The 27650-nt window shown below is 46.5% G+C and overlaps 20 non-coding genes across 20 annotated transcripts; all 20 read left to right on the forward strand.

The window, feature by feature from the left end:
* Window positions 1–275: 275 nt before the first annotated feature.
* TRNAA-AGC (transfer RNA alanine (anticodon AGC)) lies at window positions 276–348 on the forward strand. The gene has a single exon. It is a non-coding gene; the product is annotated as a tRNA-Ala (tRNA).
* Window positions 349–1018: 670 nt separating this feature from the next.
* TRNAG-GCC (transfer RNA glycine (anticodon GCC)) lies at window positions 1019–1089 on the forward strand. The gene has a single exon. It is a non-coding gene; the product is annotated as a tRNA-Gly (tRNA).
* Window positions 1090–1450: 361 nt separating this feature from the next.
* On the forward strand, window positions 1451–1523 carry TRNAA-UGC (transfer RNA alanine (anticodon UGC)). Its single transcript has one exon. It is a non-coding gene; the product is annotated as a tRNA-Ala (tRNA).
* Window positions 1524–2098: 575 nt separating this feature from the next.
* On the forward strand, window positions 2099–2169 carry TRNAG-GCC (transfer RNA glycine (anticodon GCC)). The gene has a single exon. It is a non-coding gene; the product is annotated as a tRNA-Gly (tRNA).
* A 318-nt stretch (window positions 2170–2487) lies between these two features.
* On the forward strand, window positions 2488–2560 carry TRNAA-AGC (transfer RNA alanine (anticodon AGC)). Its single transcript has one exon. It is a non-coding gene; the product is annotated as a tRNA-Ala (tRNA).
* Window positions 2561–3230: 670 nt separating this feature from the next.
* Window positions 3231–3301, forward strand: TRNAG-GCC (transfer RNA glycine (anticodon GCC)). The gene has a single exon. It is a non-coding gene; the product is annotated as a tRNA-Gly (tRNA).
* Window positions 3302–3662: 361 nt separating this feature from the next.
* On the forward strand, window positions 3663–3735 carry TRNAA-UGC (transfer RNA alanine (anticodon UGC)). The gene has a single exon. It is a non-coding gene; the product is annotated as a tRNA-Ala (tRNA).
* A 575-nt stretch (window positions 3736–4310) lies between these two features.
* TRNAG-GCC (transfer RNA glycine (anticodon GCC)) lies at window positions 4311–4381 on the forward strand. The gene has a single exon. It is a non-coding gene; the product is annotated as a tRNA-Gly (tRNA).
* Window positions 4382–4699: 318 nt separating this feature from the next.
* Window positions 4700–4772, forward strand: TRNAA-AGC (transfer RNA alanine (anticodon AGC)). The gene has a single exon. It is a non-coding gene; the product is annotated as a tRNA-Ala (tRNA).
* Window positions 4773–5442: 670 nt separating this feature from the next.
* On the forward strand, window positions 5443–5513 carry TRNAG-GCC (transfer RNA glycine (anticodon GCC)). The gene has a single exon. It is a non-coding gene; the product is annotated as a tRNA-Gly (tRNA).
* A 361-nt stretch (window positions 5514–5874) lies between these two features.
* Window positions 5875–5947, forward strand: TRNAA-UGC (transfer RNA alanine (anticodon UGC)). The gene has a single exon. It is a non-coding gene; the product is annotated as a tRNA-Ala (tRNA).
* A 575-nt stretch (window positions 5948–6522) lies between these two features.
* Window positions 6523–6593, forward strand: TRNAG-GCC (transfer RNA glycine (anticodon GCC)). Its single transcript has one exon. It is a non-coding gene; the product is annotated as a tRNA-Gly (tRNA).
* Window positions 6594–6911: 318 nt separating this feature from the next.
* Window positions 6912–6984, forward strand: TRNAA-AGC (transfer RNA alanine (anticodon AGC)). Its single transcript has one exon. It is a non-coding gene; the product is annotated as a tRNA-Ala (tRNA).
* Window positions 6985–7654: 670 nt separating this feature from the next.
* On the forward strand, window positions 7655–7725 carry TRNAG-GCC (transfer RNA glycine (anticodon GCC)). The gene has a single exon. It is a non-coding gene; the product is annotated as a tRNA-Gly (tRNA).
* Window positions 7726–8086: 361 nt separating this feature from the next.
* On the forward strand, window positions 8087–8159 carry TRNAA-UGC (transfer RNA alanine (anticodon UGC)). Its single transcript has one exon. It is a non-coding gene; the product is annotated as a tRNA-Ala (tRNA).
* A 575-nt stretch (window positions 8160–8734) lies between these two features.
* Window positions 8735–8805, forward strand: TRNAG-GCC (transfer RNA glycine (anticodon GCC)). The gene has a single exon. It is a non-coding gene; the product is annotated as a tRNA-Gly (tRNA).
* Window positions 8806–9123: 318 nt separating this feature from the next.
* On the forward strand, window positions 9124–9196 carry TRNAA-AGC (transfer RNA alanine (anticodon AGC)). The gene has a single exon. It is a non-coding gene; the product is annotated as a tRNA-Ala (tRNA).
* Window positions 9197–9866: 670 nt separating this feature from the next.
* Window positions 9867–9937, forward strand: TRNAG-GCC (transfer RNA glycine (anticodon GCC)). The gene has a single exon. It is a non-coding gene; the product is annotated as a tRNA-Gly (tRNA).
* Window positions 9938–10298: 361 nt separating this feature from the next.
* Window positions 10299–10371, forward strand: TRNAA-UGC (transfer RNA alanine (anticodon UGC)). Its single transcript has one exon. It is a non-coding gene; the product is annotated as a tRNA-Ala (tRNA).
* Window positions 10372–10946: 575 nt separating this feature from the next.
* TRNAG-GCC (transfer RNA glycine (anticodon GCC)) lies at window positions 10947–11017 on the forward strand. The gene has a single exon. It is a non-coding gene; the product is annotated as a tRNA-Gly (tRNA).
* Window positions 11018–27650: the final 16633 nt, after the last annotated feature.

Here is a 27650-nt window from a genome sequence, read left to right on the forward strand (position 1 = left end):
GCCCCATGGAATGCCTCAAGGCACAAGGTGTTTCTTGTCGAGAATGTATTAGGCGGTGTGAGTGCTTTTTGAAACCACCTTCTCCCAATGACATCATTGAAACCCATGGGGCCATACTTCAGAAGGGGCTCAGTTGTCCAAGGTCTTGGGGGAGTGGCTCTCCTGGTGTCTAGCGGCCAGAGCAAGTTGTGGATTTAGCAAAACTGCCTATAGTTTACACATAGCCCAGGAGAGGACAGGGATCAGCCATAGCACAAGCAACAACCTCAAGCAAAGGGGGATTAGCTCAAATGGTAGAGCGCTCGCTTAGCATGCGAGAGGTAGCGGGATCGATGCCCGCATTCTCCAAATGCAGCTTTCCTGATTTGCCAGGAGACACCTTGCTTTTGTGTTTGATGTTGAAGCTTGGAACCGAGCGCCGTGAGCAACATGGGAAGCCGGAGTCCTCCTCATAACGCGTGCCAAGGCGTTGCCACGTTTTTGTGGTGGCAACTGTGGCTTCAGCCAAAGTCACGTAGGCAGTGTTGGACAAAAGCAATCTAGTAAACAAAGCACGAGCAGGCCTCCATGGCCAAGAGACAATATTTCATTAGCGCAAAAGGTGCCAGTGCCATGCTTACGCTGAGAGCTTTGGACTCGTTGAATCACCTGAATCAGGTTCAACTTCTCTTTGTGTGCGAAAGAAAGGCCTTTGGGCCCGCACGCAAGCAAATATCGATTGGCATAGGAAAGGGCAACGTAGCAGAGGATGGTTTCGATCCATCGACCTCTGGGTTATGGGCCCAGCACGCTTCCGCTGCGCCACTCTGCTCTTGTCGCTGACCAACCTCAACAACCACATGTGGATGTAGTTTGCCAGCGATTCCCACGGGGAGTGGGTCCATGTGGCAAAGTCACAATGTAGACGACTAGGCGTTTCCATTGATTTTCGACCAGCGAATCCCAAGTCAAGCGTGGGCGAGAGCTGGACTCTCCTAGACCAGCTGAGCGAGGGTGGTGGCAAGTGGCCCGGCGTGGAGCATTGGTGGTTCAGTGGTAGAATTCTCGCCTGCCACGCGGGAGGCCCGGGTTCGATTCCCGGCCAATGCAATTATGGGCTCTTTGTGTTTGCAGCGCTCTCCCCCAATTTCCAGCCCCGTGGAGTGCATCAAGGCACAAGGTGTTTCTTGTCGAGAATGTACTAGGCGGTGTGAGTGCTTTTTGAAACCAGCCTTCTCCCAATTACATCATTGAAACCCATGGGGCCATACCTCTGAAGGGGCTCAGTTGTCAAAGGTCGTAGGAGGGAAAAAAAAGGGGGGTGCAAACCTTCTACGCTAGGAAAGCGGGTGGCTCTCCTGGTGTCTAGCGGCCAGAGCAGGTTGTGGATTTCGCAAAACTGACTATATTTTACACATAGCCCAGGAGAGGACAGGGATCAGCCATAGCGCAAGCAACACACTCGAGCAAAGGGGGATTAGCTCAAGTGGCAGAGCGCTCGCTTTGCATGCGAGAGGTAGCGGGATCGATGCCCGCATTCTCCAAACGCAGCTTTCCTGGTTTCACGGGAGGCACCTTGCTTTTGTGTTTGATGTTGAAGCTTGGAACCGAGCGCCGTGAGCAACATGGGAAGCCGGAGTGCTCCTCATAACATGTGCCAAGGCATTGCCACGTTTTTGTGGTGGCATCTGTGGCTTCAGCCAAAGTCTCGTAGGCAGTATTGGACAAAAGCAATCAATTAAAGAAAGCACGACCAGGCTTCCATGGCCAAGAGACAATATTCCATTAGGGGGAAAGGTGCCAGTGCCATGCTTACGCTGAGAGCTTTGGACTCGTTGAATCACCTGAATCAGGTTCAACTTCTCTTTGTGTGCGAAAGAAAGGCCTTTGGGCCCGCAAGCAAATATCGATTGGCATAGGAAAAGGCAACGTAGCAGAGGATGGTTTCGATCCATCGACCTCTGGGTTATGGGCCCAGCACGCTTCCGCTGCGCCACTCTGCTCTTGTCGCTGGCCATCCTCATGGATTTCGACAAGCGAATCCCAAGTCAAGCGTGGGCGAGAGCTGGACTCTCCTAGGCCAGCTGAGCGAGGGTGGTGGCGCCTGGCCCGGCGTGGAGCATTGGTGGTTCAGTGGTAGAATTCTCGCCTGCCACGCGGGAGGCCCGGGTTCGATTCCCGGCCAATGCAATTATGGGCTCTTGGTGTTTGTAGCTCTCTCCCCCAATTTCCAGCCCCATGGAATGCCTCAAGGCACAAGGTGTTTCTTGTCGAGAATGTATTAGGCGGTGTGAGTGCTTTTTGAAACCACCTTCTCCCAATGACATCATTGAAACCCATGGGGCCATACTTCAGAAGGGGCTCAGTTGTCCAAGGTCTTGGGGGAGTGGCTCTCCTGGTGTCTAGCGGCCAGAGCAAGTTGTGGATTTAGCAAAACTGCCTATAGTTTACACATAGCCCAGGAGAGGACAGGGATCAGCCATAGCACAAGCAACAACCTCAAGCAAAGGGGGATTAGCTCAAATGGTAGAGCGCTCGCTTAGCATGCGAGAGGTAGCGGGATCGATGCCCGCATTCTCCAAATGCAGCTTTCCTGATTTGCCAGGAGACACCTTGCTTTTGTGTTTGATGTTGAAGCTTGGAACCGAGCGCCGTGAGCAACATGGGAAGCCGGAGTCCTCCTCATAACGCGTGCCAAGGCGTTGCCACGTTTTTGTGGTGGCAACTGTGGCTTCAGCCAAAGTCACGTAGGCAGTGTTGGACAAAAGCAATCTAGTAAACAAAGCACGAGCAGGCCTCCATGGCCAAGAGACAATATTTCATTAGCGCAAAAGGTGCCAGTGCCATGCTTACGCTGAGAGCTTTGGACTCGTTGAATCACCTGAATCAGGTTCAACTTCTCTTTGTGTGTGAAAGAAAGGCCTTTGGGCCCGCACGCAAGCAAATATCGATTGGCATAGGAAAGGGCAACGTAGCAGAGGATGGTTTCGATCCATCGACCTCTGGGTTATGGGCCCAGCACGCTTCCGCTGCGCCACTCTGCTCTTGTCGCTGACCAACCTCAACAACCACATGTGGATGTAGTTTGCCAGCGATTCCCACGGGGAGTGGGTCCATGTGGCAAAGTCACAATGTAGACGACTAGGCGTTTCCATTGATTTTCGACCAGCGAATCCCAAGTCAAGCGTGGGCGAGAGCTGGACTCTCCTAGACCAGCTGAGCGAGGGTGGTGGCGCGTGGCCCGGCGTGGAGCATTGGTGGTTCAGTGGTAGAATTCTCGCCTGCCACGCGGGAGGCCCGGGTTCGATTCCCGGCCAATGCAATTATGGGCTCTTTGTGTTTGCAGCGCTCTCCCCCAATTTCCAGCCCCGTGGAGTGCATCAAGGCACAAGGTGTTTCTTGTCGAGAATGTACTAGGCGGTGTGAGTGCTTTTTGAAACCAGCCTTCTCCCAATTACATCATTGAAACCCATGGGGCCATACCTCTGAAGGGGCTCAGTTGTCAAAGGTCGTAGGAGGGAAAAAAAAGGGGGGTGCAAACCTTCTACGCTAGGAAAGCGGGTGGCTCTCCTGGTGTCTAGCGGCCAGAGCAGGTTGTGGATTTCGCAAAACTGACTATATTTTACACATAGCCCAGGAGAGGACAGGGATCAGCCATAGCGCAAGCAACACACTCGAGCAAAGGGGGATTAGCTCAAGTGGCAGAGCGCTCGCTTTGCATGCGAGAGGTAGCGGGATCGATGCCCGCATTCTCCAAACGCAGCTTTCCTGGTTTCACGGGAGGCACCTTGCTTTTGTGTTTGATGTTGAAGCTTGGAACCGAGCGCCGTGAGCAACATGGGAAGCCGGAGTGCTCCTCATAACATGTGCCAAGGCATTGCCACGTTTTTGTGGTGGCATCTGTGGCTTCAGCCAAAGTCACGTAGGCAGTATTGGACAAAAGCAATCAATTAAAGAAAGCACGACCAGGCTTCCATGGCCAAGAGACAATATTCCATTAGGGGGAAAGGTGCCAGTGCCATGCTTACGCTGAGAGCTTTGGACTCGTTGAATCACCTGAATCAGGTTCAACTTCTCTTTGTGTGCGAAAGAAAGGCCTTTGGGCCCGCAAGCAAATATCGATTGGCATAGGAAAAGGCAACGTAGCAGAGGATGGTTTCGATCCATCGACCTCTGGGTTATGGGCCCAGCACGCTTCCGCTGCGCCACTCTGCTCTTGTCGCTGACCATCCTCATGGATTTCGACAAGCGAATCCCAAGTCAAGCGTGGGCGAGAGCTGGACTCTCCTAGGCCAGCTGAGCGAGGGTGGTGGCGCCTGGCCCGGCGTGGAGCATTGGTGGTTCAGTGGTAGAATTCTCGCCTGCCACGCGGGAGGCCCGGGTTCGATTCCCGGCCAATGCAATTATGGGCTCTTGGTGTTTGTAGCTCTCTCCCCCAATTTCCAGCCCCATGGAATGCCTCAAGGCACAAGGTGTTTCTTGTCGAGAATGTATTAGGCGGTGTGAGTGCTTTTTGAAACCACCTTCTCCCAATGACATCATTGAAACCCATGGGGCCATACTTCAGAAGGGGCTCAGTTGTCCAAGGTCTTGGGGGAGTGGCTCTCCTGGTGTCTAGCGGCCAGAGCAAGTTGTGGATTTAGCAAAACTGCCTATAGTTTACACATAGCCCAGGAGAGGACAGGGATCAGCCATAGCACAAGCAACAACCTCAAGCAAAGGGGGATTAGCTCAAATGGTAGAGCGCTCGCTTAGCATGCGAGAGGTAGCGGGATCGATGCCCGCATTCTCCAAATGCAGCTTTCCTGATTTGCCAGGAGACACCTTGCTTTTGTGTTTGATGTTGAAGCTTGGAACCGAGCGCCGTGAGCAACATGGGAAGCCGGAGTCCTCCTCATAACGCGTGCCAAGGCGTTGCCACGTTTTTGTGGTGGCAACTGTGGCTTCAGCCAAAGTCACGTAGGCAGTGTTGGACAAAAGCAATCTAGTAAACAAAGCACGAGCAGGCCTCCATGGCCAAGAGACAATATTTCATTAGCGCAAAAGGTGCCAGTGCCATGCTTACGCTGAGAGCTTTGGACTCGTTGAATCACCTGAATCAGGTTCAACTTCTCTTTGTGTGCGAAAGAAAGGCCTTTGGGCCCGCACGCAAGCAAATATCGATTGGCATAGAAAAAGGCAACGTAGCAGAGGATGGTTTCGATCCATCGACCTCTGGGTTATGGGCCCAGCACGCTTCCGCTGCGCCACTCTGCTCTTGTCGCTGACCAACCTCAACAACCACATGTGGATGTAGTTTGCCAGCGATTCCCACGGGGAGTGGGTCCATGTGGCAAAGTCACAATGTAGACGACTAGGCGTTTCCATTGATTTTCGACCAGCGAATCCCAAGTCAAGCGTGGGCGAGAGCTGGACTCTCCTAGACCAGCTGAGCGAGGGTGGTGGCAAGTGGCCCGGCGTGGAGCATTGGTGGTTCAGTGGTAGAATTCTCGCCTGCCACGCGGGAGGCCCGGGTTCGATTCCCGGCCAATGCAATTATGGGCTCTTTGTGTTTGCAGCGCTCTCCCCCAATTTCCAGCCCCGTGGAGTGCATCAAGGCACAAGGTGTTTCTTGTCGAGAATGTACTAGGCGGTGTGAGTGCTTTTTGAAACCAGCCTTCTCCCAATTACATCATTGAAACCCATGGGGCCATACCTCTGAAGGGGCTCAGTTGTCAAAGGTCGTAGGAGGGAAAAAAAAGGGGGGTGCAAACCTTCTACGCTAGGAAAGCGGGTGGCTCTCCTGGTGTCTAGCGGCCAGAGCAGGTTGTGGATTTCGCAAAACTGACTATATTTTACACATAGCCCAGGAGAGGACAGGGATCAGCCATAGCGCAAGCAACACACTCGAGCAAAGGGGGATTAGCTCAAGTGGCAGAGCGCTCGCTTTGCATGCGAGAGGTAGCGGGATCGATGCCCGCATTCTCCAAACGCAGCTTTCCTGGTTTCACGGGAGGCACCTTGCTTTTGTGTTTGATGTTGAAGCTTGGAACCGAGCGCCGTGAGCAACATGGGAAGCCGGAGTGCTCCTCATAACATGTGCCAAGGCATTGCCACGTTTTTGTGGTGGCATCTGTGGCTTCAGCCAAAGTCACGTAGGCAGTATTGGACAAAAGCAATCAATTAAAGAAAGCACGACCAGGCTTCCATGGCCAAGAGACAATATTCCATTAGGGGGAAAGGTGCCAGTGCCATGCTTACGCTGAGAGCTTTGGACTCGTTGAATCACCTGAATCAGGTTCAACTTCTCTTTGTGTGCGAAAGAAAGGCCTTTGGGCCCGCAAGCAAATATCGATTGGCATAGGAAAAGGCAACGTAGCAGAGGATGGTTTCGATCCATCGACCTCTGGGTTATGGGCCCAGCACGCTTCCGCTGCGCCACTCTGCTCTTGTCGCTGGCCATCCTCATGGATTTCGACAAGCGAATCCCAAGTCAAGCGTGGGCGAGAGCTGGACTCTCCTAGGCCAGCTGAGCGAGGGTGGTGGCGCCTGGCCCGGCGTGGAGCATTGGTGGTTCAGTGGTAGAATTCTCGCCTGCCACGCGGGAGGCCCGGGTTCGATTCCCGGCCAATGCAATTATGGGCTCTTGGTGTTTGTAGCTCTCTCCCCCAATTTCCAGCCCCATGGAATGCCTCAAGGCACAAGGTGTTTCTTGTCGAGAATGTATTAGGCGGTGTGAGTGCTTTTTGAAACCACCTTCTCCCAATGACATCATTGAAACCCATGGGGCCATACTTCAGAAGGGGCTCAGTTGTCCAAGGTCTTGGGGGAGTGGCTCTCCTGGTGTCTAGCGGCCAGAGCAAGTTGTGGATTTAGCAAAACTGCCTATAGTTTACACATAGCCCAGGAGAGGACAGGGATCAGCCATAGCACAAGCAACAACCTCAAGCAAAGGGGGATTAGCTCAAATGGTAGAGCGCTCGCTTAGCATGCGAGAGGTAGCGGGATCGATGCCCGCATTCTCCAAATGCAGCTTTCCTGATTTGCCAGGAGACACCTTGCTTTTGTGTTTGATGTTGAAGCTTGGAACCGAGCGCCGTGAGCAACATGGGAAGCCGGAGTCCTCCTCATAACGCGTGCCAAGGCGTTGCCACGTTTTTGTGGTGGCAACTGTGGCTTCAGCCAAAGTCACGTAGGTAGTGTTGGACAAAAGCAATCTAGTAAACAAAGCACGAGCAGGCCTCCATGGCCAAGAGACAATATTTCATTAGTGCAAAAGGTGCCAGTGCCATGCTTACGCTGAGAGCTTTGGACTCGTTGAATCACCTGAATCAGGTTCAACTTCTCTTTGTGTGCGAAAGAAAGGCCTTTGGGCCCGCACGCAAGCAAATATCGATTGGCATAGGAAAGGGCAACGTAGCAGAGGATGGTTTCGATCCATCGACCTCTGGGTTATGGGCCCAGCACGCTTCCGCTGCGCCACTCTGCTCTTGTCGCTGACCAACCTCAACAACCACATGTGGATGTAGTTTGCCAGCGATTCCCACGGGGAGTGGGTCCATGTGGCAAAGTCACAATGTAGACGACTAGGCGTTTCCATTGATTTTCGACCAGCGAATCCCAAGTCAAGCGTGGGCGAGAGCTGGACTCTCCTAGACCAGCTGAGCGAGGGTGGTGGCAAGTGGCCCGGCGTGGAGCATTGGTGGTTCAGTGGTAGAATTCTCGCCTGCCACGCGGGAGGCCCGGGTTCGATTCCCGGCCAATGCAATTATGGGCTCTTTGTGTTTGCAGCGCTCTCCCCCAATTTCCAGCCCCGTGGAGTGCATCAAGGCACAAGGTGTTTCTTGTCGAGAATGTACTAGGCGGTGTGAGTGCTTTTTGAAACCAGCCTTCTCCCAATTACATCATTGAAACCCATGGGGCCATACCTCTGAAGGGGCTCAGTTGTCAAAGGTCGTAGGAGGGAAAAAAAAGGGGGGTGCAAACCTTCTACGCTAGGAAAGCGGGTGGCTCTCCTGGTGTCTAGCGGCCAGAGCAGGTTGTGGATTTCGCAAAACTGACTATATTTTACACATAGCCCAGGAGAGGACAGGGATCAGCCATAGCGCAAGCAACACACTCGAGCAAAGGGGGATTAGCTCAAGTGGCAGAGCGCTCGCTTTGCATGCGAGAGGTAGCGGGATCGATGCCCGCATTCTCCAAACGCAGCTTTCCTGGTTTCACGGGAGGCACCTTGCTTTTGTGTTTGATGTTGAAGCTTGGAACCGAGCGCCGTGAGCAACATGGGAAGCCGGAGTGCTCCTCATAACATGTGCCAAGGCATTGCCACGTTTTTGTGGTGGCATCTGTGGCTTCAGCCAAAGTCACGTAGGCAGTATTGGACAAAAGCAATCAATTAAAGAAAGCACGACCAGGCTTCCATGGCCAAGAGACAATATTCCATTAGGGGGAAAGGTGCCAGTGCCATGCTTACGCTGAGAGCTTTGGACTCGTTGAATCACCTGAATCAGGTTCAACTTCTCTTTGTGTGCGAAAGAAAGGCCTTTGGGCCCGCAAGCAAATATCGATTGGCATAGGAAAAGGCAACGTAGCAGAGGATGGTTTCGATCCATCGACCTCTGGGTTATGGGCCCAGCACGCTTCCGCTGCGCCACTCTGCTCTTGTCGCTGGCCATCCTCATGGATTTCGACAAGCGAATCCCAAGTCAAGCGTGGGCGAGAGCTGGACTCTCCTAGGCCAGCTGAGCGAGGGTGGTGGCGCCTGGCCCGGCGTGGAGCATTGGTGGTTCAGTGGTAGAATTCTCGCCTGCCACGCGGGAGGCCCGGGTTCGATTCCCGGCCAATGCAATTATGGGCTCTTGGTGTTTGTAGCTCTCTCCCCCAATTTCCAGCCCCATGGAATGCCTCAAGGCACAAGGTGTTTCTTGTCGAGAATGTATTAGGCGGTGTGAGTGCTTTTTGAAACCACCTTCTCCCAATGACATCATTGAAACCCATGGGGCCATACTTCAGAAGGGGCTCAGTTGTCCAAGGTCTTGGGGGAGTGGCTCTCCTGGTGTCTAGCGGCCAGAGCAAGTTGTGGATTTAGCAAAACTGCCTATAGTTTACACATAGCCCAGGAGAGGACAGGGATCAGCCATAGCACAAGCAACAACCTCAAGCAAAGGGGGATTAGCTCAAATGGTAGAGCGCTCGCTTAGCATGCGAGAGGTAGCGGGATCGATGCCCGCATTCTCCAAATGCAGCTTTCCTGATTTGCCAGGAGACACCTTGCTTTTGTGTTTGATGTTGAAGCTTGGAACCGAGCGCCGTGAGCAACATGGGAAGCCGGAGTCCTCCTCATAACGCGTGCCAAGGCGTTGCCACGTTTTTGTGGTGGCAACTGTGGCTTCAGCCAAAGTCACGTAGGCAGTGTTGGACAAAAGCAATCTAGTAAACAAAGCACGAGCAGGCCTCCATGGCCAAGAGACAATATTTCATTAGCGCAAAAGGTGCCAGTGCCATGCTTACGCTGAGAGCTTTGGACTCGTTGAATCACCTGAATCAGGTTCAACTTCTCTTTGTGTGCGAAAGAAAGGCCTTTGGGCCCGCACGCAAGCAAATATCGATTGGCATAGGAAAGGGCAACGTAGCAGAGGATGGTTTCGATCCATCGACCTCTGGGTTATGGGCCCAGCACGCTTCCGCTGCGCCACTCTGCTCTTGTCGCTGACCAACCTCAACAACCACATGTGGATGTAGTTTGCCAGCGATTCCCACGGGGAGTGGGTCCATGTGGCAAAGTCACAATGTAGACGACTAGGCGTTTCCATTGATTTTCGACCAGCGAATCCCAAGTCAAGCGTGGGCGAGAGCTGGACTCTCCTAGACCAGCTGAGCGAGGGTGGTGGCAAGTGGCCCGGCGTGGAGCATTGGTGGTTCAGTGGTAGAATTCTCGCCTGCCACGCGGGAGGCCCGGGTTCGATTCCCGGCCAATGCAATTATGGGCTCTTTGTGTTTGCAGCGCTCTCCCCCAATTTCCAGCCCCGTGGAGTGCATCAAGGCACAAGGTGTTTCTTGTCGAGAATGTACTAGGCGGTGTGAGTGCTTTTTGAAACCAGCCTTCTCCCAATTACATCATTGAAACCCATGGGGCCATACCTCTGAAGGGGCTCAGTTGTCAAAGGTCGTAGGAGGGAAAAAAAAGGGGGGTGCAAACCTTCTACGCTAGGAAAGCGGGTGGCTCTCCTGGTGTCTAGCGGCCAGAGCAGGTTGTGGATTTCGCAAAACTGACTATATTTTACACATAGCCCAGGAGAGGACAGGGATCAGCCATAGCGCAAGCAACACACTCGAGCAAAGGGGGATTAGCTCAAGTGGCAGAGCGCTCGCTTTGCATGCGAGAGGTAGCGGGATCGATGCCCGCATTCTCCAAACGCAGCTTTCCTGGTTTCACGGGAGGCACCTTGCTTTTGTGTTTGATGTTGAAGCTTGGAACCGAGCGCCGTGAGCAACATGGGAAGCCGGAGTGCTCCTCATAACATGTGCCAAGGCATTGCCACGTTTTTGTGGTGGCATCTGTGGCTTCAGCCAAAGTCTCGTAGGCAGTATTGGACAAAAGCAATCAATTAAAGAAAGCACGACCAGGCTTCCATGGCCAAGAGACAATATTCCATTAGGGGGAAAGGTGCCAGTGCCATGCTTACGCTGAGAGCTTTGGACTCGTTGAATCACCTGAATCAGGTTCAACTTCTCTTTGTGTGCGAAAGAAAGGCCTTTGGGCCCGCAAGCAAATATCGATTGGCATAGGAAAAGGCAACGTAGCAGAGGATGGTTTCGATCCATCGACCTCTGGGTTATGGGCCCAGCACGCTTCCGCTGCGCCACTCTGCTCTTGTTGCTGGCCATCCTCATGGATTTCGACAAGCGAATCCCAAGTCAAGCGTGGGCGAGAGCTGGACTCTCCTAGGCCAGCTGAGTGAGGGTGGTGGCGCCTGGCCCGGCGTGGAGCATTGGTGGTTCAGTGGTAGAATTCTCGCCTGCCACGCGGGAGGCCCGGGTTCGATTCCCGGCCAATGCAATCATGGGCTCTTCCAGGGCTCAGTGGGTGGAGTTGTGATATCAGTAGACTCCCCGGTCCACATCTACACTCCCCTTGTCAAGATGCATATTCTCCTGTGTATTTCTAACACTGAACTTCTGCTATGATCTCTAACATCCAGTGAAAAGACAGGAAAGTAACCACATGACTTTAGCATGCCAAATCATGCTGAAGTGGGGACTATCCAGTTCTGGCAGAGCAGCAGAAGAAAGGAGTGGGAGGGAATTCAAAAAATAATGCTGGACTCTTAGGCTAGTGCATGAGATATGTAAATCACCTGTCACTCACTGCAAGGGGGGAGGATTTGCTCACCAATAAAAGAGGATTGCTCAGAGATGGAATAACTCTTTGTGGCAAGACTGGGCTCAAATGATAGGAAATCTTGTGCTCTACATTATGGCATAAAAAATTGGGTTTACATCCACTTTAAGTCTCAAAAGAAGTGTGGGATAGAAAGGCAGATTTAGTAAGTTCTTATAAAGTTCTCTGTGGGGTAGAAGGAATCTAGCACCTTGATCTTTCTGTCCACTAGGTCTGGGTGAAACAGTCAAGTGGAGGCCACAATGGTAGATGCAGAGTCATTCTTTTGAAGTTAGATGTAACTAATGATATGTAGGTTAATATAATGAGAGACAAAAGTACAGAGACATCAAAGAGCTACAGCGGGGAAAAAAGACCCAGCTGTTTATTCAGCCTACTCCTTATTTTATTTGTATTAATATACATTTTTCTACTTTATTATCTGAATATACATTTATAATTGTTTCAAGCATGTTTGAATCTACTTACTGTTGACTTATTTCTTCTGCTGGGAGTTTTATCCAATCAACAATTAAATTTTCAATAAAGTACATTTCCAATAAGGATATTTTTAAACTTTTGCTCCTGCTAGTTTTAGGTCATGTTTGTTGGGGTTCAGTTATTCTAGACTGGAGTCTGATTTCCCTTCGTCCTATACCGACAGGCCTGGAGATATACTCATCACAAATGATGACACAGATAGACTGCTTTGGTTTGGTCAGAGTAGATCTGATAAGCTTTTATTCTTCTAACACTTATATAGGAAACAGATTATTATACAATGCTATACAATGCCCCATGTGCGTCATGGGACTTTTCATAGTTATGCAGAACAATTATGTTCCAGACATATAATTCATAACAATAACTATACTACATAACACATCTAGCTTATTTACAGTACAACTGTATCTATTCCTCAGAAATCACAGAACAAGCTAATCTTAACAGAAATAGCTTCATGGAAATCTGCGGAGGAAAACACAGGCAAGTTATGTTTGACTATATGCATACTGACAAAATGGATACTAATCATAAAATCGAGTCCCATTGGCTCTAGGGAATTTACATATTCCTTCAATGTTCCTGTGTTTTTCATATTGAAAATATTTCACTTCTAAACTGTATTTGCCTCTCTCATGTCTGGATGGACAAAGGTGAGTTGGTTACAGGCAAAGTGTACATTTTAGAGAGCACATGAGAATAGAGTTGGCTATTTTAATAGTAGGTGTAAAGAGTTTAAACTAAATGGATTGTGACTGTTGCCAGAGCAGTGGCAGTGAGATACTGGAGGGTCAGGATTTTGGGGAGATATCTCCGAGATATTGAGAAGAGGGATGGTGAGGAAAGTAAGATGGGGTTGGATTTATATAAATGCACATACCTCATTTTGTTGGTCCTTAATACGTTGGTTAAGTATTTGCTGCAGGTGATGAGTGCAGTATTAGGAAGAGGGAAGGACTGAAGGTGAGGATTGAAGTTGGAGTGGTAGATAAGCAGTGAAGTAATGAGAATTTGAATACAGAAGATACTAATGTGAGCAGGAAGGATTGAGAGAATGTAATATAGGCTAAAGTTATTAGGCATCTGACCCGAAAAGAGATGTTTTGCAAAATGTTGGTTTGTTTGCAGTCTGTACGGAGTGATGAATCGTTTTTCTTTGTTCTGCTTCGGGTTAACTGCTGTGTTTAACTGCTTAATACTTGTGCAAAAAATACTTCGGTAAAAAATACCCTGACTGTGACTTGCCCCCGTCTGTGACTTCCCCCATAAAATGATCTAAATTTATAGGGAGATAGGGCGGGGAGATATTAATTAACTGATCAATTAGGCCTGATAAGAGACACCTGAATGGGGAATAGCCAAGGACCAGACCAGTCACAAACACAAACCAAAGTAATAATAGATCATTGATTCTTTAATCACAAAAGGAGGTGAGAATCAATCACCAAAATATGGACAGGTTTAACCCTTTTGCTGACAAAGCTGTGTTTGCATTTTTGCACACGTTTAAAAAATAATTTAAGCCCTGAAGCTTGCATAAAACCCCCAAAACATTAAATATTTTCTGAAAGCAGACTATAATATAAGAAAGGGCATGTCAATGGACATGGTGGCTCCTCTGGATGAATTTCTGTGCACAGGCTTTGTGCTTGCAGAAATGATGCACTTGCTAATGCAAATGGGCACTAAATGGGGTATTTAAATTTGACCAGTGCTCAGGATTAGTGCTGCTTTGTCTTGAGCCTCCTGTATATCATGTGTTCCTGTGATCTTGTATCCTGATCCCAATTGCTGACCCGGCTTGTCTTGACCACTCTCTGAACTCTATCTCCAATGACCTTAGTTTGTCCCCTGACCTCCGCTTTCATTTGCTCTCTCATTTGCTTCTCGTATTGGTTCCAGCACATCTGCAGCACACAAGGAGTTTTCTATTAGTTCATAGCACATTCTTTTAAGATTGGTTCAAAGCAAGTTTGCACCTTGTAATACAACACATTTCAGGGCTTGAGTTTGCCATAGGTTGCACTGTCTGTATTCTGCAGTTCCACTTTAGACATGATGGAAGAGGCACCACGACCTTGTGAAAAAAAAACCTCACAAAGTTAGGCTTTGTTCTTTTGTTGCTGCTTGGCTGACAGACGTTGAGTTCAAATTCTCCTTAAGAGCAGATGCTGAATCAAAACAAAATGCAAAGTGTGCGTGGTGCAAAAAAGTCTTCAGCATTGGATATGATGGTGTTTGTGATGTACGCAGTCATTGCACAAGTTCTAAACACAAGGCTATTGCTGCAGCTAGGCAAGCCAGTGCTGGCATTGTTATATTTGCTAAGCAAACACTACCAGATCCAGTAGTGTTGGCTCATAAGAAAAGGACTTTCGAAAGTGAGCTACAAATGGTAAATTTTATTGCACAAAAATTTTTAGCATTAAGCCTGTTAGATGATCTTACCAGTGTTGTTATTAAAATGGTATTTCTACATACCTGACAAAGACCAGCTAGGTATAATTACGGCAATTACCACACTTACGAAACCTGCTTAGCACTGCAGACTAAGGAGACAGCATCTTGCTGAACACAAGAAGAGATGAGTCAAGATTGGTGTTCAGGGGTTGTCTGGTTTATTCTGGGAGGGTCTACAATTTATATGCACCATTATCAGCCAATCATTGCATAGAACATGGGTGTGGTTAATACAGAGGTGTACATTACATACCATTACATATCATTAATTATGTCATCTGCTTTCATGAGTCACAGTCATGAGTCTTGTGGCCCAGACATATTGTGACACAATTTCTTTATTTAGACAGTACAGAATAAAACTGCTTATGCAAGCTATATTTTCTGATATGTATGCTTTATAGGAAAACTGCTACAGTCTGTACATACAGAGTTTAAACTAACTAATAGGTTAACCCAAGTTAATCTTATATTTACTTATAAAGATGGAGTCACTCTGGTTCAGCCAGATCACAACAACCAGTAATGTCACTGACTGGTTTCCAGGCTCCAAAATCACAATATCCATCAATTATAAGCGAACTAAAGGTTCCATGTTGGTTAAGAATGTCACTGGCAAGTGTCTCAAAGAGGAGTTGTGCAAAAGGCTTACATATTGTCACGTTTCCTTACTGATGAAACTACTGACATATCAACAAGCAAAAACTTAGATATGGTTGTCATTTATTTTGATGAATAAGCTGGTAGAACCAAATACCAGTTATACCGCCTCCTTGATCTTACTGAAGCAATTGCTGATGCTATTTTGGAGAAGATTAAACAACCTTTTCTGAAAGATGGTAGACCTCTAAGAAATGTAATGGCTCTTGGTACAGATGGTGCAAGTGTAAGAGTTGGTCCTAGAAACTCTGTACTGTCCCGCTTCAAAGTAGAGCAGCCTTATATTTTTCACATTCATTGTACCTGCCATGTTGCTGCCTTGTGTGCTGAAGATGCCTGTAAAGCCATACCAAAAACTATTGCACATAGTTGTAAACGTTTACAGTTGTATCATGAATTTCAGGAATTTGTAGATGCAGATTGTCTAAAGATTCTGCAACTTTGTTCTAGCACATGGCTTTCAATGTTTGATTGTGTCAACCGCATTCTAAATCAATATGATGCCCTCTTAAGTTATTTTCAGTCAAGTCATGATTCAGATCGCTTGGTAACTGTTGACAGAATAAACATTAAGCTACAGGATCCTATCACTAAGTGCTACATTTTGATTCTTCAAGCAGTTTTGCCAAATTTCGCATGGTTCAATAACATTTTCCAGAGTAATTCACCTATGTTACCTGACTTGTACTTCAAGTATTGGCAACTGCTGAAAAGTCTCATGGGCTACTTTATCAAGCCAGAGCTGTTGGTTTCCCTTCACAATGATGCACTGATTGGATTTGACCACACTAATAGTGTAAACTTCAAATCGACAGATGACATTTTTATTGGATACCAAACAAAAGAACATTTGTCTACAGTAGATGATTTGTCAGCTGTTCACCAGTTCATGGTGCAAGTAATTACATTTTACACAAAAGCTGTAACTGCAATTAAAAAACAAATGCCTATTGGAAACCGAATCATTCAGCTGTTGGCTTTACTAAAACCCTTAAACAGGTGTACTGCCAATTCTGGGGACATTGTAGAACTTGCCAAGCATTTTCCTCAAATTGTTCCCACATCTGAATTTTATGCACTGCATACTGAATTTATAGAATACCAAGTGACAGATTTTAGTGATCCTGACACTCACACTTATGATTCTTTTTGGCACATGGTAGGACAAAGCTGCAGTATCGATCTGGACAATCTGAAAGTACCTAAATTCCCACATCTGGTTAAATTTGCAAAAAATATGCTTTCCATTCCCCATGGGACAGCTGAGGTAGAACGTGTGTTCCCTTCTGTAAAGTTAATTAAATCTGATCATAGGAATAAACTTTCCCCTCCAATGTTGGAATTACTGCTGTCAATAAAGAGTGGCCCAGGAAAGATTACTCAGCACATGATTGAAAAGGTTGACGTTACAATGTATGACCATAAGGTTGAAACTTTATCAAACCGTAAACATAAGCCACTGTGTGTCTTCTGCTGCAGGCAAGGACAAAGATGATCTGGTGGTGGAAGAAGAGGAATAACTACAGAAGTTTGATTCCTTTCTGATGTAATTGTACAACACATTTTAGACAGGAATATTCTGTTACAATTACATTTTCTCACATGGATTACTGTTGTGAAAATGATGGGGATAACTTTGTCTCCACAAAAGCAGCTAAATGTGTCCTTAACAAAAAATTGTAATTTTGCTTCAGGTTTTTGGAAGCTGTTTGTCACTGTTAGGAAAGTTTACACTTGTATTGTCAAAGGGACAAAAATTACATATTGGCAAAATAGCAGTTGTCATTGGAACTGGAGGTGAAGCCAAACCTTCACATGGGGACACCTGTTCCATTGTCCACTGCTGCAAGGTTGAAGTACATTCTTTCTCACTTTTGTAAAAATACATTTCTATTTTGCCAGTTATGTTGAAAATAGAGTTGAGCGGACACCTGGATGTTCGGGTTTGACGGGTTCGGCCAAACTTCGGAAAAAAGAACTTGACCCCGAACCCCAATGAAGTCAATGGGGACCCAAACTTTTGAGGACTAAAATGGCTCTAAAAAAGTAATGGAAAGGGCTAAAGGGCTGCAAATGGCAACAACATGTTGTTAAGAGCATGGCAAGTGCTCTGCAAACAAATGGGAATATGTAAACAACTTAAAATAACATAAAATAAATAAAAAAAATATATATATGCTGGAGGCCCCCTTCTCAGAAGAAGAGGTACAGGAAGTGATTAAGAACCTCAGAAACTCAATGGCACGATGCCACACATATGCTGGGAATGCCCCAGAATACGCCCTTTCTGGAAAAAAATATTAAATTTAATGGATAAGCTAGTGGGAAAATAAAATACTTTGAAATTTAAAAAATTAAAAATTATAATCTTGACCTAGGAGGACGAGGTCCATATGGAGTAGGAGGTTGAGGTAGCGGTGGAGGCGGCGGTGTAGGTGGAAGCAGCGGTGGAGGAGGATGAGGTAGCCAAGACTGGTTCAAAAATACAACAATGGCTGGGTAAGGCCGGTGATGTGTTGAATTCTGTCCCCGTCGGATAGTGTCCACCCTGTGCTGCACTTACTCAGTATGTAGGACAAGGGGATTTCAAAAATCCCCAAAGACAAACAGCGCTGCGTGGTGAGTCCAGGTTCAAGCCACACCATCCAAGGTTCAAGCCGAGCAAAGCGAGGCCATGCCCGAAGCGTGGCGAGCGAAGCAAGCCCGAAAGGGGCCCTGTTACCATGTGCTACTGTATGACCACTTGGATGGTGGGGCTTGAACCTGCACTTACGGTGCAGGCGCCGTTCATCTTCCGAGATTTTTGGAATCTCCTCGTCCTTGGGCCAGACACTATCCGATGGCCAGACAGTTTTTGTCAGGACACCGGTATACATGTCTATTCTGAACATGGTACGGACAAGTCCTGTGGGATCCATGCCTGGTTCATTTTAATGAATTGGCTCTGGACAGGTGGCTGCGCTTGTTTGTGATAACACCCCCTGCCGTGCTAAATACATGTTCAGATAATACACTGGCTGCAGGGCAGGCCAGCGCCTCCAAGGCGTAAAGGGCAAACTCAGGCCATATGCACAATTTGGAGACCCAGAAGTTGAAGGGGCAGACCCATCATTCAGTACGTGTAAGCGTGTGCACACATACTGCTCCACCATGTTGGTGAAATGCTGCCTCCTGCTAAGATGTTTCATCTCAGCTGGTGGTGCTGGTTGTTGTGGAGTGCTGAAAAAGCTTTTCCACATTTTGGCCATGCTAACTGAGTTGCTGGTGGTGCCCCGGCTGCATTGGGGACCTCTTCCTCCTCTGCCTTCGCCTTGTGCTTCCACCGTACCCCCGCTGTCAGGTGGGAATGCCACCAGCAGCGCGTCTACCAGCGTGCACTTGTACTTGCGCATCTTACAGTCACACTACAGTGAGGGAATTAAGGATGGTACGTTGTCCTTGTAACAGGGATCCAGCAGGGTGGCTACCCAGTAATCAGCACCAGTTAGAATGTGGGCAATGTAACGGCACCCCTAATATAAAGGGGGTTAACGCCGTTTACGATGTTCCCTCTCCTAGACACACATCCACTCGCTACCAATATCCACAGCTAAACGACCCTTTCCTATAGGAGCCGACCCCTCTGGCAAAAAGACGAGACGCACTCTGTCTCTTCTGTAGTAGGAATGACTTTATTATTGAGAAACATTGTAACTTTATACACAATTCAAGGCACATGCTTTAACATGAACAAGGGCCCAGCTCCACCCACACATCCCAAGACTCAACACCTCATCCTGACGTCTGCTAGGCTTCAAACGATCCCACCCAATACACATCTTTTCACAAAGGGTTGGCAGCCAGTCTGTCTGGCACTTTACAATACACACAAGGACAGACTTAAATGAACAATAGAAATGCAAAACAACTTAATTCCTCACAGCAATGATACTTAACCCCCATATACAGTATACATCCAATCTATATACAATGTATATACAGCCTTGAATATGGCTATCACAGACCATATCGGGGGTTTCTTTTATTCACCCTGTGTCCAAAGTGACCCCACTGCCACAGTGGGCAACTCAGCGGTCGTTGCAGAGACACTGCAGCATGTAATCGCTCATGTGTGCCAGGCTGCCCAGAGTCAATGCTGCCCTCTGTGGGAGGTGTATCATCTGTGTCCTCTGTATCCCCCCACCCACGCACCAGGGATGTCCATGAGCTGGTCCAGGTGCCACCCTGCTGTGAACATGGTTCCTCTTCCTCTATCTCCTCCTCCTCATCCTCTACTTCGTCATCCTCCAGAACTGTGCCCTTGCTGCCAGACAATTGTGTACCTGGAGTTTGTTGGTGCAGGAACCCACCCTCATAGCCACTTGTGAATGACTGCCCTGAAAGCCTTGGAAATTATCCCCCTTTCTCCTCCTCCTATACCACATCCTCTTCCATCATCGCCTGAAGTGTTTTTTCAAGGAGGCATAGAACTGGGATAGTAATGCTGAGAACAGCATCATCGGCACTGGCCATGTTGGTGGAGTACTCGAAACAGCACAACAAAGCACACAGGTCTCGCATGGATGCCCAGTTATTGGTGGTGAAGTGGGGCTGTTCCGCAGACCGACTCACGCGTGCGTGCTTCAGCTGAAACTCTACTATTGCCTGCTGCTGCTTGCACAGTCTGGCCAGCATGTGCAAGGTGGAGTTCCACTTTGTGGGAACATCACATATGAGGCGGTGAGCGGGAAGGCCGAAGTTACGCTGCAGCGCTGACAGGCGAGCAGCAGCAGGATGAGAACACTGAAAGTGCGCACAGATGGCCCACACTTTCTGCAGCAGCTCTGGCATATCAGGGTAATTTTTAAGGAACCTCTGGACCACCAAGTTCAGCACATGCGCCAGGCAAGGGATGTGCGTCAAACCGGCTAGGCCCAGAGCTGCTATGAGATTTCGGCCATTATTGCACACCACCAGGCCGGGCTTGAGGCTCACTGCCACCAACCACTCATCGTTCTGTTGTTCCATGTCCCTCCACAACTCCTGCGCGATGTGGGTTTTTTCCCCCAAACAGGAAAGTTTTAAAACTGCCTGCTGTCATTTACCCCTGGCTGTGCTGAAGTTGGTGGTGAAGATGTTACGCTGACCAGATGAGAAGGCGGTAGAGGATGAGGAAGCGGAGTAGGATGAGTTAGCAACAGGAGGAAAACTGAAGCACCCTGCAATCCTCGGTGGTGGAAGAACATGTGCCAAACTGCTATCTGCCTCAGGCCCAACTGCCACTGCATTTACCCAGTGTGCTGTTAGGGAGATATAACGTCCCTGACCATGCTTACTGGTCCACGCATCCGTAGTTAGGTGGACCTTGCCACAGATGGCGTTGCGCAGTGCACACCTGATTTTGTCCCCCACTTGGTTGTGTAGGGAAGGGATGGCTCGCCTGGAAAAGTAGTGGCGGCTGGCACGACATACTGTGGGACAGCCAATGCCATCAGGCTTTTAAAACTCTGCATCTCCACCAGACGGAATGACAGCATTTCAAAGGCGAGGAATTTGGAAATGCTGGCATTCAGGGCCAGGGATCGCGGGTGGCTAGGGGGGTACTTCCTCTTCCGCTCCAGTGTTTGGGAGATAGAGAGCTGAACGCTTCCATGGGACATTGTGGAGATGGTTGGTGACCCAGGTGGTAGTGTTGCTGGCAGATCCTCTGTTTGCGGGTTGGCAGGTGCCACTGTCACTACAGAGGTGGATGAAGAGGCCGAGACTGCAGAAGAAGAGGAAGCAGGAGGAGCCAGAGACCTTTCTGGGTTTTTGAGGTGTCTACTCCACTGCAGCTTGTGCTTTGCACTTAGATGCCTGCTCGTGCAGGTTGTGCTCAGGTTGAGAACGTTTATGCCTCGCTTCAGGCTCTGATTGCACAGTGTGTCTTGTCATCAGCACATTGTCTGAAGAACTGCCACGCTAGGGAACTCCTTGGACCTGGCTTTGGTGTGCTCAGTCCCTTGCTGTGTTGGGCAGTAGCAGGCGTACTGTCTAGGGGATGGACGCTCCAATTTTGCACCCTGCTCCCTCTTCTGCTGTGCTGGTGGCTCTGTGCAACCACCGCCTCTTCCTCCAAACTACACTGGTCACCTGCATGACGTTGATTCCACGTGGGGTCCAGGACCTCATCGTCCTCCACATTATCTTCCACCCAGTCTTCACCCCTGTCCTCCTTGTCAGTCTGTACAATTGCGAAAGCAGCAGCAGTTGGCACCTTTGTTTCGTCATCATCCGAGACATGCTGTGATGGTCCTTCCATGTACTCATCGTGAAACAAAAGTGGTTGGGCATCGGAGCACACAATCTCTTCCACTTCTGTGGCAGGGCTAGGTGGATGGCCCTAGGAAACCCTGTTAACAGAGTCATCAAAAAGCAGAAGAGACTGCTGCATGATTTGGGGCTCAGACTGCTTGGCTGATTTGCAAGGGGGTGATGTGAAAGACTGATGGACATCGGCTGCAGGTGCCAACTTTGATCTTTCATCAGGAGACTGGGTGGGAGACAATGTCAAGGAACCGGAGGCACTGTCAGCAACTCAATCTACTATCGCCCGTACTTGTCCTGGCCTCAAGATTCATACAGCCGCAATAGGCCCGACCAAATACCACTGCAGGCTCTATCGTCTACTTGCACCTGAGGAAGGTGTTTCACTTGTGCGTGTAGCTGGCACAGATCGACCACGTCCTCTCCCTGCAACAGGAGCTCCACCAGCAGCACCACGACCGGAGTCACGTCCCTTCTTTGACATTCTCCTCATATTTTCCAAATTTAGGATCTTGCCCTAAATGGGTATTTTTGCAATAGCAGAATACACCCAGAGTATGTACACGGTGTATCTCAGAGCTACAGAAATGCCGAAAATGCTATTCAAAAAAAATGTTTTTGCCCTAAAAAAAATTTTGTGACTAGCACAATAGAAGAAAAATATATAAATTGTGTAACTCACACCTCCACATATGCAGAAAACACTGCAAAATATTTTTTTTGCCCTAAATGGGTGTTTTTGGAAGAGCAGAATACACCCACAGTATGTACAGGGTGTATTTCACAGTAACATATGCAGTGCTGGTGCACTGAGCTTGCAGATAAAAGTTAGATTTTCTCTGGCACTGGGCTCATGGCAGTGTAAAAAGACTGTGCACTGCAACCCAACCAGGTAAATCTATGTAGATCGCTGAGTTATTAGAATAGATTTCTGAATCTGGACTCCTAGATAATTCTCTCTCCCTCAAAGCAGCAACAGGAACCTTGCCCTACACCGTCTATCTTTTCTCTCAGTGCAGTGTAAAAAGCTTGTGCACTGCACCCACACAACTAAATCAATGTAGATCGCTGACTAATTAGAATAGATTTCAGAATCAGGACTCCTATCATGTAATTCTCTCCCTCACAGCAGCAGCAGCCAGGAACCTTTCCTTACACTGACTAAAGCAGAGTGACGTGCTGTGCTGTGTGCCTCTAGCTTAAATAGAGGCTGGGTCACATGCTGCACTGGCCAATCACAGCCATGCCATTAGTAGGCATGGCTGTGATGGCTTCTAAGGGCACACCAGTTAAACAAATGTTGATTGGCTGCTGCAGGGCTTTTTAAAATGTGCCATTATGTTGCCAAACACTGGACCTGAACCCAAACATACAGTCAATTGTTCGGGTTCGGGACCCAAAAATCCAAAAGTCCGGTACGAACCCGAACTTTTCAGTTCGGGTTCGCTCAACCCTAGTTGAAAAGGCTATTTGTTGTTATTGCTGTTTGTAACAGTTAGGGAGAGTTATTTTCTATTTTTGTTCTATTTACTTCTATCACCAAAAGAGAACTTGATTCCAGAACAGGAATAGAGGTGAATGTTCAAAATTTTGTGTGACCATATATGGTGTATTGAAAAGAATCAACTCTCTTTAAAATCACATTTTGTTGCTTAGTGTGAAATGAAGACAGTGAGTTTTCATTTTATCCAGCTGTATTTACTCATAGCATCCAAGTGAAGGATATAACACCATGTCAGAAAATAAAGCAAAAACCGAATCGGTGAGTTGGAAACGATCATACATACCCTTGTCAGAGTTTAAATGTGCAACATTGGTAGAGACATATCCTAACAGACCAAAGGCTGGAATTAAATCAAAAAAGGTGGTTCAACAAAATACGGTTCCTTTTCCAACTCAGTGCTTCTGTTTGAGTTTTTTTTGGTTGGTGCTTTTGGCTGACATCTTCTAAGAGGGGATGTTACTGAGGCTCCCCACTGACAACCAATGTAAGGATGTTATTGGGGTTCCCCATTGACAAGTTCAACCAGTGTAAGGGGGGTGGTACTGGGGCTCCTCACTGATAACCATGGGGATGTTACTGGGAAACCAATGTTAGTGGAAAAACCCCAGTACAATCCCCTCTTACTGGGGTTTTCCCACTGACAGCCAATGTAAGAGGGTAATGGGAAATGTTACTGGGGATTTCCCACTGACAGCCAATGTAACATTTCCCATTACCCTCTTACATTGGCTGTCAGTGGGGAAAACTCCAGTGCCACCACCCCACTTACATTGGCTGTCAGAGGGGAATGTTACTGGGGTTTTCCCACTGACCGCCAATGTAAGGGGATGGTACTGGGGTTTTCCCCACTGACAGCCAATTTAAGAAGGTAATGGGAAATGTTACTGGGGTCTTCCCACTGATAGCCAATGTAACATTTCCCATTAGCCTCTTATATTGGCTGTCAGTGGGAAAACCCCAGTAAGAGGGAATGGTACTGGGTTTTTCCCACTGATAGCCAATGTAAGAGGGGATGGTACTGGGGGAAGACTTGATATAAGAGGAAATTTTAATGTAAGGGATGAGTGGGGACTTTAATGTAAAGAGGACGCATACAGGGACAATGATGTGAGTACTTTGATGCAAGGATGGATGCTGATGTAAGTGGGATTTTTTTTCAGTTGGATGTTTATAAGTTGCACTAAGTAAATGCAGCTGGCTAAAACTGCATCGGTCTTCATTTCAGTTTTTTTTTTAAGGGGGAGTGATTCTATTCTATACCCACTGCAGGTGACAAAAAGATGGGTTATATTAACCCGCTCTTACTATTTAACAAATATTCTTTTATTTTTGATCTTGAAATCTCCTCTATATTACATTGTTTTATTAGTTTATAGCATAAATACATAAATTTGCATTAAAAATGTAGTTTTGTGAAGTTTTGGAAATGCCAGTAAAAAATTTGGTTTTGCCAGTAAAATTTGGGTGCTGTGCCAGTGAATTTTATTCTGGTAGGTTGGCAACACTGTTATACAGAATTGTGGTTTATGTGGTGTTGTTTCATTGGATAGCATGTGTTCCTAAGTGTGCATTCTCAATTGTGTGGTGAGATTACATACTTTTCAGTGGAACTGTTCCTAAAGTGTATGTTTTAAGTTGTGCTTTTTCATGTAACTTTAACACTTTTAAATGTGCTGTTTGGTTGGCCAAGGTCCCTAGTGGTATGTAGAGGGAAATGGTTTAAGTGTTCATTTGGTATCTCAAATGTGTAATTTTGTGGGGAGAAGTTTGTGTAGCTAAGTGAAGAACCCTTTTTTTTGCGGGAAAAACTACTGCATTTGGCTACCATTTTCTTTTGTAGTCTGCCATGGGACCAGGGTCAGTGACCATTTTGAGGACCTGTGCGTCTTCCTATAGGGGAAGGTGCAGACACCATTCCCTTGTGTGTGAAACCATGTGACATGAGCCACCATCTTGTTTATAGGCATCATTTCTGTTTTCCTTTAAGTGAATGAAAGCTATTGTAGGTTAGCTGTGTGTGTACTTTTTATCAACTTTTCAGTATAAGAGTGGCGATTTTTGTATTGGATTTAGATTTTGGCGGGAAAATTGCCATTTTGTGGTGGCCTGCCTTTTGTTGTAGCCACCATGAGGTCATGATCTGCAGCCATTTTAAGAGGTGCCAATTTAAGGATTTTGTGCTTTTCAGCTTGTAAATCATCCATAAGTGGAAACTGCTCCAATTCCTTTGTGTGTGTAGCCATGTGGTCTGGGCCATCGCCTTCTCTCTAGGCGCCATTTCCTTTTAAGTGAATTCTATTTTTGTACTTTTTACACACATTTCAGTAAAGCTATTGCATTTTCTGTATTGAATTTCTGTTTTCAGTGCAAATCTCTACTTTGCACTGGGTTTCAGTGGATAGTGAAATGATCTTTAACTGATACAATATAGTAGATTAGAGTATCCCCGCGCTATCACCAAGGGCCTAAGCTATTTGTAAGGGTAGGTTGCAGCAAACCACCGACAGAGGTATAAACCCTAACCCCCAGATAATAAATTTAAAAATCAAATAAATGGTGTTGCGCTACCTGAACTAAATTAAAATTAAAGTGCCTTATGCTTATGTAAATAATAACAATGTTATTAAGTGATAATAGATAATGGTAGATGGTGTTGCACTACCTGAAAACGTTAGGCTAAACTATACTGAATTAAAATTAAAGTGCCTTGTGCTTATGTGAAAGATAACAGTGTTAATGAATGACCCACTCCCGAGAGCAGTGTCTCCTTCTATTGAGTGGTATTTGTTCCTTTTGGGTAAATATATGTGATAGAAAAAAATATAAGAACTCCAATGTTGTACAATTAAATATTATGCACAATAAAAAATATGAAAATAATCCAAAACTGTGAAGTATCTCCAACAGATTAATCCTTGAATAATCAATGAAATAAAATATCCAATCTGTTACAAATCATAAACCAAAAGTGTCATGTGCTTTGAATATTCAAATGAATATCTCCAAGAAAAAAACTCATAAAATATTTTTCCTTATACTAAAACGTGCAACACACAATGCATGCTTAAACAAGAAAGCTATGTAATAAAGTCTTTGGTGAAATAAAATAAAATACGGTGACCAGTGGCTATTTTTCAGTGATCTTCTTAATAAGAAGAATAAAATAATAAAGTCTATATGTGAGCTGAAATGGGTAAAGTGACCAGTGGCTTATTCAGTGCTTCTCAAAAACAGGTGCCGGCAACCGTGTTTTGTGATTCCTGTATCTCCAGTGTTCACGGCACACCAGGTAGAGTGGCCCCTTACCTTACTGCTGTAAGGTAAACAGCAAACCAAACAAACGACAGGGTCCAGGGGTTATGCCCTAATTCCTGGTAGATGGGTACTGGCCCCCTCGGCTGGAATTTTTCACCTCAGATAATTTCCATATGGATCTTAAGCCTCAATACCATCCACAAAGGTCTCATAGGAAAGAGAGAGGTATACTCCGATGGTGAAGTACGTTCGTAAATTTTATTAAAGAAATGTATTGAAAAGGTACTCACAAACAGGTAGTAAAAACACAGCTTTAAAAATGAACGCTCGTTACTGATGTACTACGTAGTTTTTCAGCTCTTTAGCCCCATCCTTTGGGCTCCTTCTGCTAATTTCGTGTTAGTAGAAGTTTTGGTGAGTGTTGATTCACACTTTTCATTTCACGCTTTTCATTTTGAGCTTTCCAGTTATCTTCTGAATGGCTGTTTGTCAACCAGACATGTTGCAGAATCGGAGGAGATAACCTGTTATTTATTATTGGCCTTGGAGTTATTGCTTTAACTGAAGTCCAGTGCAGGAACAGGAGGAGTTCTTGGACCAAAAATTGGTTGCTTTATTAATCGTGACCATTTATGTCATATGCCTTTGCTGTGGGAGCTCCAGGAGAATAATCCAGATGATTTTCAGAATTATGTCCGGAAGAAGCAGAACACATGCATGAGACTATTATTTTATTTTTTGGTGGAATAATAATGATTTGAATTGGTATATTTTCTATAATTTTGGATGCATAGAATGCACTTTTTAATTAAGTTATATTGGCAGATAGATAGCATGTCTAATTTTATTTGTTTTCTTTTTTAATGCACAATAACAAAAATTGTGTAGAATAATACTTGGCTATGTGTTTTACTTTAAATGACAGTTTGGGAGTAGGCAGTTACATTTAAAAAAAATACAATGTAAAATGAACATGGGACACCAACATAGTTGTATCTTTGATCTTAAAAACCAAGGGATAATCGTGTTGTAGTAACTTGCCCAATTAAAAAAAAGCATAATAATATTATTCTTGATATAACTTTTTTTTTTGAAAAAAAAAAGCCTTTGAAAATTAGTTTGCAATAACTCCATCAGTATCATCAGAAAATGTAAAATTTGCCCCAATTAGCCATTTTCCCCTCCCCGGTGTCACGTGACTCGTTAGTGTTACAAGGTCTCAGGTGTGAATGGAGAGCAGGTGTGTTAAATTTAGTGTTATCACTCTCATTCTGGTCACTGGAAGTTCAACATGGCACCTCTTGGCAAAGAACTCTCTGAGGATCTGAAAAAAGGGGTGTACTCAGTTTTGTGAGATACTGTATAAATATATTAATTATAATTATACAAAAAATTGCAGGTTAAAAAATGTGCATTTATAATTATTTTAAACAGGAGCCTGCAAAGTATTGAATCTACGACCACAGGTGTAATGTCAGACTCCTTTACACTATGCAGAATACCTGACCCTAATGCCGTGTACACACAACTGGACTTTTCGAGGGACTAGGTCCAACAGACTTTCGACGGAGTTCTGACAGAGTTCTGACGGACTTTCCGAATGAACGGACTTGGCCACACACAATCACACCAAAGTCCGACGGA

Source organism: Lithobates pipiens, unplaced genomic scaffold (assembly GCF_037356315.1).
Source record: "Lithobates pipiens isolate NorthernLeopardFrog02 unplaced genomic scaffold, aLitPip1_a1.2 Scaffold_18, whole genome shotgun sequence".
Lineage (NCBI taxonomy): Eukaryota > Metazoa > Chordata > Amphibia > Anura > Ranidae > Lithobates > Lithobates pipiens.